Source organism: Equus quagga, chromosome 17 (assembly GCF_021613505.1).
Source record: "Equus quagga isolate Etosha38 chromosome 17, UCLA_HA_Equagga_1.0, whole genome shotgun sequence".
Classification (NCBI taxonomy): domain Eukaryota; kingdom Metazoa; phylum Chordata; class Mammalia; order Perissodactyla; family Equidae; genus Equus; species Equus quagga.
Genome location: NC_060283.1, coordinates 54,069,969 through 54,083,257, shown reverse-complemented (window position 1 = coordinate 54,083,257; position 13,289 = coordinate 54,069,969).

The window sequence follows — 13,289 nt, the reverse complement described above, 5'->3', positions numbered from 1 at the left end:
AAATGTATTCCCCCGTCTGGGAGTCTTGCCGGCAGAGAGCCCTTGGATGCCAGACATCTTTGAAATTGCATGGGCTAAGAGAGTGGCTTCTCCCAAGGCCACACCCTGTTCCCAGGCCTCATTCAATGAGTTGTTGTGCAGAAGTATAAAAGCTTCATCCTCTTCTCCCAGTTTAGGGCAACTCTGAATGGCCATGTCAGCTTTAGAACTCCTTGTGGGGTCTGCTGAAGATTTTTGCGAGAATGCATCACAGCCCAACTTTCCCCTCTGCTTAGTCCTGCTTCCTTTTCTTCCCTTTGACATTTTGCTATCTCAAGAACATTCTCTAATAAATCTCTCGCATATGGTTTATCTCAATCTGCTTCCTGGGAAACCCCATCTATAACAAATTACAAATTGAGCCAAAGCAGCAGCAATAGCAATGGAGCCTGCATAGAAATTTTAGGGTATTTTAAGGAAAAATAGAGTTCATTACCAATTGGATGCAAAAGAAAAGGAAGATGAAAGACTTGATCGTAACTGCCAGGTTCACCTGGACACCTGGGTAGTTGATGGTGCATTCATCAAGATAAGGAATTTAGAAATAGGAACAGAGTTTGAGGGAGAAAAGGACCGATTTCTTCTTGTACATTTTCACATATAAAGGAAAGTACAACAACATAATACATATAAAGTTATTAGGTTGAATAATATGAAATTGCCATTTTTATAGGTCAAAACCCATCAAATGCCAACAATTTCAAATGGATCAATCTAATAATTGCATATTAGTTTCTACATGAAAAAATTTACTATTTTTATTAAAACTTTTGTAGTCCATATAACATTTTATAAAGATAATATCTGTCCGATTCAAAAGATGATCTGTTGGATAATGATATATCATTTACACTTAAGCTTCCAAAGCAAGAATATTAAGTCACATATTATTGCTTTAAGGCACATTAGGGGATCTCGGTGACATTGGGAATTCTGCTTTATATAAATTTTTTTGTGGAAGTTGAGACATAATTGCCATAAGTACAGTCAGGAAAGGTCACAGATAACTTAATTTCTATGCCAAAGCTTTCAAAAACATGCTATCATCTGTCATAAAAAAAAAAGATCTAAGACAAATGTGGCTACTGTGGCATTTGTGGCCTATCAAAAGGCTTATCTGCAGAGTGCAACATGCCTAGCATTTGTAGGTGAGATCAAAACTGTGAACTCACAGACAAGCTCACATCACCCTTACAGGCTGAAAAATACACTGAATATACCACGTTCGACCAAGGTGGTAGCATGTAATGTTGACTGAATACGGGCATCCAAATACTACTGATAGAACTGATTCAAAGTAGTAGTTGAAGGGATGGCGTTAGAAAGAGTCGGTGCTGCTTCATTGTGTGCGGAACCTTAGAATTCTGTTTCCTTTCCTTTAAATAGAGAAGTAATCCATTGGATCTATATTAACCTGATTGAAGGAAGACAAGTAATCATAACAAATATTATGTTAGACCACAAACCTGGAGAGAGAGAAAATTATAATATGTATGTGCAGAAAGAAAAGTAACAACCACCTTCTTGTAAAATATAAAGCATAGGGTTCAAGGACAGAGGCCATGACATCATTCTTCTGGGTAGGTTAGAGAATATAAGTGAGAGATGTGGCAAAAACTACCAGTCTTCATATCAATCAGAGTAGACTAGGTTATCCTGAAGTAAAAAGAAACCCTGAAAATCTCAATGACTTAAAACCACGAAGTTTATTTCTGGCTCACATTATATGTCCATTGCAAGTTTACTGCAGCCTCTGCTCCCCATTGTCCTGACTCTAGGACCCATGTTGAACAAGAAGCTGCCCCCTGGAACATTACCAGTCACCCAAAGTGAACAGAGAGCATGATGAATTGCACACTGGCTTTTAAAGCTATGTCCAGAGTAAGACACATCCATTTTGCTTACACTTTATTGTCCAAAGCAAGTCCAAGGCCACAGATAACTTCAAGGGGGATGAGAAAGTTCAACACAACAAAATACCTGGGAAGACAAAATGAAAATATTTGGTGAGCAGCACTAATGACACACTAAGACTACCGCTTTCCTAGTCTGTTGTTGAGAAACCAAAGAAGGGCAGTGTTGGGAGATGCGGTAGCAGAAGCGATAGGAATCTTGGATAGGGCAGACCAAGGAGATAGAGTACTGGGGAAGCCGTGGAGCCAGAACATGGCGTCTCCATAAGGCTTGCAAGTTCCAGATGTACAACAGCCTTTTCTGGAGGTGTGAAAAGAACTATTTCTCCCGTATAAGTGCATAGCTCCCAGATTTTGTTATCATCAGAGAGGAGAGGAGAAGCCGATATAGGGAATTTAGAGGCTTAAAAGGAAAGTTGTGACCTGAAAGAGTATGACTTACGTAATCCACTTCCCCTCTTGGTGACATTCAGCAGCTTACAGTGTGACAGTTTTTATCCACCTCCCAACACCCTGCATTCAACTTCAAATCATTGCTCGAGGGCCACCTTATTAATTAAGACAGAATTTTCAAATAGAAAAAAAATTATGTGTTTTAATAACCCACTAAAAGTGCTATTTCTCTATTCATTCTACATTACTATTGTTTTTTCTAGAGTTTATACATTTGGCATGATTTATTGAAATTATTCATTCAGCCAATTACTAGCCACTATATTAATTGTTATGGTTTTAATTTATAGGAATGGTAACTGTAACCCGGAAATATGCATAGAAGCATTTGAGTGAGTTTCGACAGATTTTGTAGACAATAAATAATTCTGAGCAAATGGCATCAGCTTCTCAGAAATGTTCACAAAAGAGAGGAAGGGCACTTTCTATATTCTTCAGTTTTATGTTTGATTTTACGAGTGAATTTATTCAAAAGCAAAATGGCATAGTTATTCAATCTTACACGCTTAGGTTCAAGTATATCCCTAAGACAGATTGTTAAAAATTTGGTTACTGGCTTTGTTGACCAAAACCCTGTCACAAAATCATACTGAGAAACTGAGCTAGGTTCTTAAATTTTTAAATTTTATGAGTCACTTTAATGCTTCCTTCAAAAGTCAAACAGAATAACAATTCCTCCATTTTATCTTGCAGTTACAAAATCACACAGTGTCCATAAAGCAGATAAACAGTAAAGCCATGTTTTAAAGTGAGCGGTTGCTTTCATCTGCATGGTTAGTGTGGAGAATTTTGTTAATAAAGACAGGAAGAGCACAGTCAGGGAAAGACAGAAAGAGAGAAGATTTCTAGAGGCTCTGAATTATTCCAGTATCTAGCACACTGTCTTGTACATATTAAATGTTCAATAATTGTCAAAATGAATTGAATTTGAAGTTTATTATATATTCAAAATTCTTTAATTCCACTTTGATTGAAAATTAAAGCTGAACTGGGTGGCTTATTTTGTTTTTGTTTTTTGGTATCAGTGCAATACTGGCTATATGAAATGAGTTGTATATGGATGTATATATGTCAAATCATGTAGAATGAGAAATATTCCTACGTCATCTATTTTCTGAAAGAACTTATGTGAGATTAGTATTATTTCTCCCTTAAATGCTAGAAGGAATTCACTAGTGAAGTCACTGGGACCTGGAATTTTCTTTGTGGAAAAGATTTTTAATATGAATTCGGTTTCATTAATTGATATAAGGCTGTTCAGGCTTTCTATTTCTTTTGGGATCAGTTCTGCTAATATGTGTCTTTCTAGGAATTTGTTTGGTTAGTTGGCTGAAACATAGACCAAAAGGTGCCCTACAGTGAGCAAATTAGAATGGTGGACTGCCTTGGTTTAATGCAGAAGAAGGAATTCAAAGACTAGAGGAGATTGGAATGTTAGAGTGGATATGTCATTTAAGACCTACTTACCCACACTGAGCGGGTCCAGAAGACATGTCTTTCAGCACTTACTGTGAGAAATAAATTTGTCAGGAAAGCGCCAGCATCCTTGAAGAGTAATGTGATTATTCTTCTATGTAGGCTAGACCTTCCAGTGGGAACTGCAGTCACGGAATTGGGAAACCAATGGGAGCAATCGGATCTCAAGGTGTCAGGGGCCAAGGGACAGCACTCAACCACCAAAGGTGAGATGGTTATGGTTGCCGTGACAGAAAGCGGAGTCAAAGCAGCAATCAGAATAAAACTGTTTTCATACAGACCTATGGCATTGGCAAGTTGATCATGGTGCTCCTAGAAGGGAAATAGGAAGCCTACTAAATTCTTTATCTATGTAAGCAGAAAGGTTCTGGGTTAAGTGTTATGGACTGAATGTATTTGCCCCCTCAAAATTCATATGTTAAAGCTCTACTCCTCCATGTGAAGATATTTGGAGATGGGGCCTTTGGGAAGTAATTAGATTTAGATGTGGTCATGAGGGTGGTGCCCTCATGATGGGATTAATGCTCTTATAAGGAGAGGAAGAGACACAGGCCTCCCTCTCTCTCCACAAGCACATATTGAGGAAAGGGCATGTGAGCACACAATGAGAAGGTGGTTGTCTATAACCCAGGAAGTGGGCTTTCACCAGGAACCAAATCTGCTGACATCTTGATCTTGGACTTCCCAGCCTCCTGAACTGTGAGAAATAAATGTCTGTTGTTTAAGCCACCCGGTCTATGGTGTTTTGTTATAGCAGCCCAAACTATGACAAGTACTGCAGTTGAAGTGGTAGCTATAGCTATAGGGGAGGGCTGCCTGATAGGCCTTAGGAAGGCAATGCAGGCTTGGAAGGGCAGGAGGTGAGAACCAATATCCTGCAGTTACTTTCCTCCTGCCTTCCAGTCTCTTGCTGGTGCCTCTTCTGTGCCAAATCTACTTGGCAGCCAGAAGAGTCTAGTTAATGTAGTCCAGGGGTCAGCAAACGGTGGCCTACAGACCAAATCTGGCCCATGGCCTGTTTTTGTAAATAGAGATTTATTGCAACCTTGTTCATTTGTTTATGTATTATCAGTGCATACTTTCATGCCATAACTGCAGAGTTTAGTAGTTGCAATAGAGGCTATATGACTCTCAAAGCCTAAAACTACATACTATCTGGCCCTTTACAGAAAATTGCTCACCACTGGTATGTCCACACGTTTCAGTCTGTCAGGGCACAGCAAGGTTGGAGACAGAGGGAGAATCAGTCTGGAGGGGCAAACAAAGGCTATTCAGCATACAAAGTCATTTTTGATGTTGTCAGTGTATATTTGAAATAGCTTTCTAGAAGTGGGATTGCTGAGTCACAGGGTAAATGCTTATGTAATCTTTCTGGACATCATCAAGTTCTCCTTCACAGAGGTGATACCATTTTGCATTGTCAACATATGAGAGGGCCTGCTTCCCACAGCCTAACCAATGGAATATATTGAGCTTTTTAGGTGTTTGCCTGTCTGATACATAAGAAGTGGTATCACAATGTATGGCTTTAATTGGCATGTCTGTTATTATGAGTAAAATTGAAAATCTTTTTGTATGTGTGAGGGACATTTTCATTTCTTCTTCTCTAAACTATTTGTTTATGAGAGGAATAAGGTTTTTTTCCGTTGAAGTATAGAATACTGCAAAATGCAGTGAAAATATAAATATATAACAATGAATTTTTTAAACAAAGTAAATATTCTAATGTAACAACTAACTAGATTAAGTTATAAACATTCCTAGTGTCTCCGAAACCCTCTTAATGTCCTCATCAGTCATTACCCCTCCTAAAGATAATCACTATTCTGTCTGTCAAAAACCAGTTTAATTTTTAACTTTCTATAAACAAAATTGTACAGCATATGCTGTTTGTCTGGCTTCTTTCACTCATTATTATGTCTGTGAGTTTTATCCATATCATCAGTGAAGCAGTAGTTTGTTCTTTTTTTGTTGCAATTTGATAATCTATTTTAGAACAGACAATTCATTTATTCATGATGTTGTTGATAGGTATTTAAGTATTTCCATTTTTTTGCAATTAAGAATAATACTGCTACAAAAGTTCACGTCCATGTACTTTGGTGCACATATATATACATTTCAGTAACATACACACCTAGCAGTGAGTTTGTGGGTCACAAAGTATGACTGTGTTCAAATTTAGTAGATACTGATGAAAGCTTTTCCAAAGTGTTTGTATTAATTTTCACTCCCATTGGTAGTAGCTTGAGTCCCAGTTGCTCCATGTTCTTGCCAGAGCTTGGTGTTGTCAGAATTTTAAATTTAGGCCTGTAAATAATATATCAATAAGTAAATAGATAGATAAACTGTAAGCTCTAGCTTACACAATTCACCAAAATTTATTACAGATGGATTTTGGGCCTAAGTGTGCTTCAACACCCTTTAGTGAGGAAAGATTTATGGTCCACCCCAGAATAAGGTATCCCTTCCCTTATAATTCAGTAAATCTCTATCTATCTATCTACATTTACATCCATGTCTATATAATCACTAGTTATTTCTAGCTATATTTAGGCATGAATTAGTGTCACTTTTATGCTTTTTATTTGCTCCTAACTCCTTGCAGTGGCAGGCCTGAGGCCCTCAGCTCTTGCAGATCACTTTCAGTTCCCTGCCATGTGGCCCTCCTGATGGGCAATGTACATCATTGGCAACTTACTTCTTCCAGACCAGCAAAAGAGTCTCTTTTTTCAGTCTGGAAAGACATAATCCTGGGAGAAACATCCTGTTACCTTTGTCGTAAAACATAACCGAATCATGTGAGTGACATCCCATCACCTTGGCCATATTTTATTGGTCAGAAGCAAGTCACAGGTTCCACCTGTACTCAAAGGGAGGGGATTGTACAAGGACGTGATTCACTGGAGTCTGTCCACCACAGTGCAATTATCACAATGTGTATACAATATGCCTGGAGGCAAGGGAGATGAACAGCCAAGAAGGGGATTGCTCAAACTGTAAAATTAATATAAATCAAGGATGGATGATCAGGAGACTGAAGACAACCTACTTAGTAAAAAGTTACAAACACATCCTGTTTCTGTATCTGAATCGGTTTCTAACCCTCAACTGATCATTTGAAGGAGAAGCCCTGTAACACAATGGCAAGTCTTTCCTCAACATGAATGATAGCCATTTACTTGCTTATACAACCAAATTCTGGGAAAAGTAGAATACATAAATATTTTGAGGAATGTTAAATGTCAGGTCTGAGTTGACACTGATGACTAGAGACGTAAAGCATCATCAGTGGCTCTTTGTTAAAGTGAAGGCATATGGAGGCAAGATAATTAATGGAATTCTAACATAGGTCCAGCTCACAGTAGTTGGTTCACTGGGTTCACTGATGCTTTCCTCCATCCCAGGATATGTAATTGAAATGGAGATACTTCATAGTTAATGATTCATTAGACTTCAGAATAAAAACTATTTCAGTCAGAAGGCAAAGTGGAAATTTCTAAAACTTCCCTCCCACCCCCCATAACCTGTGAAATATGGTGTCACACAAAAAACCAATATTGCATTCCAGGGGGAATAGCAGTAAACCTAACAGATGCAGAGGCCATGGTCCTGTCATATCTCCATTCAGTTCACTATTTGGCCCAGTAAAAAACTCAAATGGATCCTGTAAGATGAAAGCAGACTACTGCAAACCCAACCAAGTAGTAGCACTAATTGCAGTTGCTATTCCAGAAGAGGTGTCTTCGTTAGAGTAGATTAACATGGCATGCAGTCATTAATTAGGCTAATTTATTCTTTTCTTCCTTATCTCTGTCAGAAAGAGGATCCGAAACAGTTTGTATTCATGTAGGATGAACAATCATGATCTTGTCCCATTACTAGGTTAATTTTCACATCCTCTGTCATGATATTGTCTGGAGGAACCTAGACAATTCGGACATCTATATAACATCACTCTGGTCCATTATACTGATGACATCATATCAACTGGATGGAGTTGGACAGTTCAGACGCCTATATAACATCACTCTGGTCCATTATATTGATGACGTAATATCAATTGGATGGACCTGGAAAGTTCAGACATCTATATGACATCACTCTGGTCCGTTATATTGATAACATCATATTAATTGGACCAAATGAGCAAAAAGTGGCAAGGTAAGACATTAGAAGCCTAGGTAAGACACATGGTCCAGAAAGTAGGAGATAAACTCTCTGAAGCTTCAAGGACCTGCCACATCAGTTAAAGTTTTAGAGGTTCCCCTTGGTTTGAGGCAACCTAAGACACCTCCTTCAAAAAGGATGACTTATTGTGGGCTCACATTTTCTGTCCCTAGGAGAAACACAATTCCTGGCGGCTTTTGGGGGCTCTTCAGGCACTTTATTCCACACTTGGGAATATGGCTCTGCCAGCTTTGAGGGGGACCCAGAACAGGTAAAGCCTGTGCAGTAGGTCCAAATGCAGCAGACCCTGTGGTACAGAGACACCTGTAGGGTAGCTGTGAAGTTAACGACAATAGCAGAATCACAGTTCCAGACCTGTGGTTTCTCAAGTCCGTAGATATAAAGGAACTGTACTCCTAGAGCTGTACTTAAGGACTTACACTCAAAGAGACTCCTCCACACTTGAACAGGATCTAGTCAAGGCGATCCTGGACTTTGATTTGATGCTGCAATGGGTTATGTCTTACAGGGACCTGAGAGATGGGGAATATGTTCTTCACGTGAAAGGTATGAGAATCATTGGGGGCCAGAGGGAACATAGTGGGAGGATACTGTAAGACGGCTCCCTGTCATCTCCACCTTCTGGTACTCTCTCCCTGGGGTAATCTCTCCCCCTTGAGTATGGACTGGACCTAATTATTCACTTCTAGAGAACGGAATATAGCAAAAATGATGAGATTAGGATCACTTCTGAGATTAGGTTATAAAAATCATGACTTCAATCTTGCCTGTTCTCTTTCTCTGGCTCTCGTTTCTTGCTCGTTTTGATAAAGCAAGTTGCCATGTTGTGAGATGCCTTATAAAGAAGCCCGTGTGGAAAGGAACTGAGGGCCACCTTCACTTAGAGGCCAGCAAGGACTGAGGCTCAGGAAGAATTGCATAGTGCCCATAATCACGTGAGTGAACTTGGAGGCAAATGTTTCCCCAGTTGATCCTTGGGATGGCTGAAACCCAGACGACACCTTCATTGTAGCCTGTGAGGAATCCTGAAGCAGAGGACACAGAGAAGCAGGGCCCAGATTCCTGACTCACAGGAACTGTGAAACACCAAATGTTGTTTTAAGCCGCTAAAGTTTGGCGTAACTTGTTATAAAACAATAGATATCACATACAATAGGATATTATTGTACAGTCAGAGGGTCATCTATCCAGGACCCTCCCTCATTTTACAGGAGAGGACAATGAATCCCAGTGATCATTAATAACATATGTTCTTTTAACATATCTTTCTGGAGATAAAAAAGTTTTTGATCACATTGCGATTTGTTTTATTTTTCTTCGAAATAGCACCAAATCTTTCAAAGTGTTTAAATAAATGAATTACTGAATCACAGAATTATAAAGCTGGAAAGGAATTTAGAGGTCAGCTAGTGGTATCATTTTACAAGGGAGAAAGCTAAAAACTTACTTTAAAAAATTCCCCTTTGTAATTGCCTTCTAAAATGGTTTATGAGCTACATGAGAAAACTCAGCTCATAGCTTTAGCTCACCTTATTTTTGAAACCCCAAACAGTATACTCCAATTTAACCAACTACTTTATTCACTGGTCTTGACTTTTGGCAATCTCTAAAAAATCAAATCTCCTGTCAAAGGACGAAGATTTGCCACTATTGAGGATAGTTAAAGAAATTAGCTTCAGGCTCTGAAAGCAATTTCAAGAGGAGTTCTAAAACTGTTTTAAGCAATGACAATATGGCTGGAATAAATGTATATCCTCTCAGGGCAGCTACTTTGAATGGGATAGAGTAATTTGAATCTGTAATTTCTGCTTCGTTTCCTGAAGAGTAGCAACATTGTACATCAAGTGTGCAGAAAGTAATAGCCATCCATCTCACTACAACTACAACAACAAAAATTTTAATGAAAGATTTCAAACAGTGCTTCAATCTTTGCTCAACAATCTGCACCTATGACCCTGAAGATGACCTCTTTGCATTTTGTGGTTATCAGCTATTTGGGTTTATGACACTCTTACCCTGAGTTCTGTCTTCTCTATTGATTTTTCTAACACTTTACTTCAATGTCATATGCAACAGCAGGACTAGATTTATAATTATGTGAGCTGTCATCCTTCAGTCCCAATCCTTTCATCCTTCCATCCGCTCATACTTCCTTCACATTCACATATCTTGACTGATACTTAAAATGTAATCACTAGAATTTTATGGCATAGATCCTGAATTATAAGTAAGTTTTTATGTTGCTTTGTTGAGTTGTCTGTGGCTACCTGGAACCCCAATGTTAGAAAGATTCTGTGGTCTCATCTGGTCTCAGTAGGAAAGAATTCCAGGTTTTGTTAAGTCTGCCATCATCAAAGAGAAAAGGTAGCCACATACATATTGATGACTCTTTGGATTATTGCTCTGATTCTTATTGCAGTGAAACTACGTCTAGGATGGATAAGGCTTTAAAAGACTGTCAGCCAATTATACCTTAAAAGAAATACAAGGTTTCCGCTGCGTGGAAGTAGAGAGCATGAACAGCTAGCATGCATGGGCAAGAGGAGATGTCACCATGAGGGAAAATGAAACAAAATTGCTGCAAAAATTGTCTAGACTTTTATACTTCACAGTTTTATCCTGGTTTAGGCCTAATTGCCTTTAAGTGTTTCTTCAATTCAGTATAATTCCCTCTTTTCACCATTCAGGATATTGCAGCAATATGGAATATTCATACTACCACTTATGTTTGCAGGACATTGAGTCCACCTCAGCTCCACTGTGCTAGGGTAGGTTGATTTCCCAAAGTATCATTTGCCTGGAGGGAGGGCAGAATTTACCGTGGTCATAGTACATGGTGGAAAAAACCCTCGGTGGAAGTATTGTGTAGTCTTCCTGGATGTTGAATTGGGAAGTGATCTTATAGTCCTCTATCCCACTCACATCTGTGTTCGATGCCCAGTGTTGGATGCCACAATCCTTTCATCTATGCCTGGGGTTCACAGATTGTGAATTTGACAAGTCGAATCTCCTTTTCCTGCCAGCAGTCATAACTAGATACAAGAAGGTAAACAATCAGAAAAATTTCAGAACAACTCACACAGGTACACTTTGACCCTAAAAACCTGTATCAATTCACAATACTCTAGTTTTACCTGGTATTTCCCCCATCGCTTCTCCTATCCCAGGTTCCTCTTTTCTCCCTCCTCTCTTGGGTTTATCTCTCTCTCTAACCCTCCTATTGATGTTCTTTTCTTTTTCTTATTTTTCTGCCTCACTTTGCTGTAGTCATTCAGAGCTAAATAGAGTGTCTGCCTCTCAACCAATCCATAGTATATTGCTGTGACCTGAATCCCATTTTCTCAGTTACCAATAAATTGCAATTCATTCCTCACAGCTTCCTGACATAACCTCTGACTGGTTCACACTAAATCTTTACTATACCCCAGAAATCTAACCTGGTCTAGACTCTAGCTCACTTCTAAGGTAATTCAATACGTCTTTCCAGGAGGACAGTTATCCCAGCTGGCATTAACTAATTTTTTCTTAAAGTTTGAGACAATAGCCCAAAATTTGGGAGAAACTATAATAATTATGGACAAAGTCTTCTAAAAAAGTCCTTTATTCTAATATCATTCTAGGTTGAAGAAACATGATACTTTGTTACAGAATGGCTGAACTATATTTTTTCTTTCATTTTGTTAAGAAAAAAGATGAAAAACACCAAAGTAAGCATATTTTCTGAAGTCAAGGCTTTGCTTTGGTGGGTTGGGAACTTTTCTGAACCCTTTCTATGAGAAATAATTGGATGTGTGCATAAGATGAATTATAATTCAAACCAGTCACCGCAGGCATACCAATTTGCTCCTCAGAAAATACAGCAAATTCACTATTGGTAAATTCTTAAAAATCAGTTTGACAAAGTGAGATAGAAAAAAATAATTACAACTTCTCATACCACTGATTATTTAACATATAAATCATTTGTATAATTGAGTATTTATCAGTGACACAACTCAATTACGCTTTCTTTAATGGATTGGAGATCTCATACCACTAAACACTACTTCTCTGTACCACGGCCACCACCCTGCCACTGCCAATGAGAAACAACACAGAGCACCACCATATTCCTTAAAAATCCTTTCCAGATACAGCGCTTACTCTTCGTTTCATATAATAACCTTGTCTCCAGTGTCTGATATGGATCCCGTGTAGAAGATACCATGTGAATTACCTGGGTGGAGAATGAAAAAGAAAAGCATATCGTGAACAGTTTATTCCTATAACATTGAAAGAGAATCTTCATCCCCTAAGCAGAAGGAATGATCCCGGGTGTAGAGGGGCAAATTGGTAGCCATGCGTATCTATGCTCTAGCAGTGGAATCTTCATGAGTTTACGAGAGGGCTACATAGTTCCTTGGAAACTCTTCCTCGTTAGCCAGCTATTTGTTTCCGGCTAGTCTCAATTAATTTGCATTTTTAAATAACTACATCATCAAAAAAACCTCCAAAATGGCATTTCTGTCTTCTCAAAATAGAACGTCGCTGACCAAAAGGATGCCTTAAAGCGAATGACAAATATCCTGAAAAGGCAGGGCGAGGCTGCAGAAAGCAGTCTTTTTGAGCAAGTCGGTTTATTGCTGCCTAAGTGATACATTTCCTAAAAGGCATATACATCTCTCTTCCCACCATATCAAGAAAGAACCGAAGAAGAAAACATGAAAGGTACAGCCTGAGGGCAAATGTCAGTAACGAGAGGGAAAGCCTACAGGGAGAGTCTGAAACAGCATGCGGGGGCAGATTAGAGAAAAAGTAAAACAAAAACCACCTTGAGTCAAACAAGTGAAAGCATTAAGGCAATAAGTGGCATAAAAATTTTTAATAAGGAAGAGAAACTAAAAGTAAAGCAACTTATAAGGATCTGCACTAAAGGTAGCAAAGGTCTGGTAAAAATGGTTCTATCTAGACAGTGAGATAGTTGCAGAAGGCATATTCTCTCTCATCACAACAGGAATACAAACATGGACAGAAGCTTTCCTGGAGAGGACAGACAATGTGAGTGGCAGAATGAATCAGGATGCCACGAGAAAAGTAGAAAGTGAATCTGGAAGACAAGAAGAAGTCGTCTCAACTGAGATCCTTGTGAAAATCTCCGACTGAAGTCAGAGAACCTTGCCACTGACATAGAACACGATTTTTCCTTCTTAAGAGAACAGATGAAACTAATAAATATTC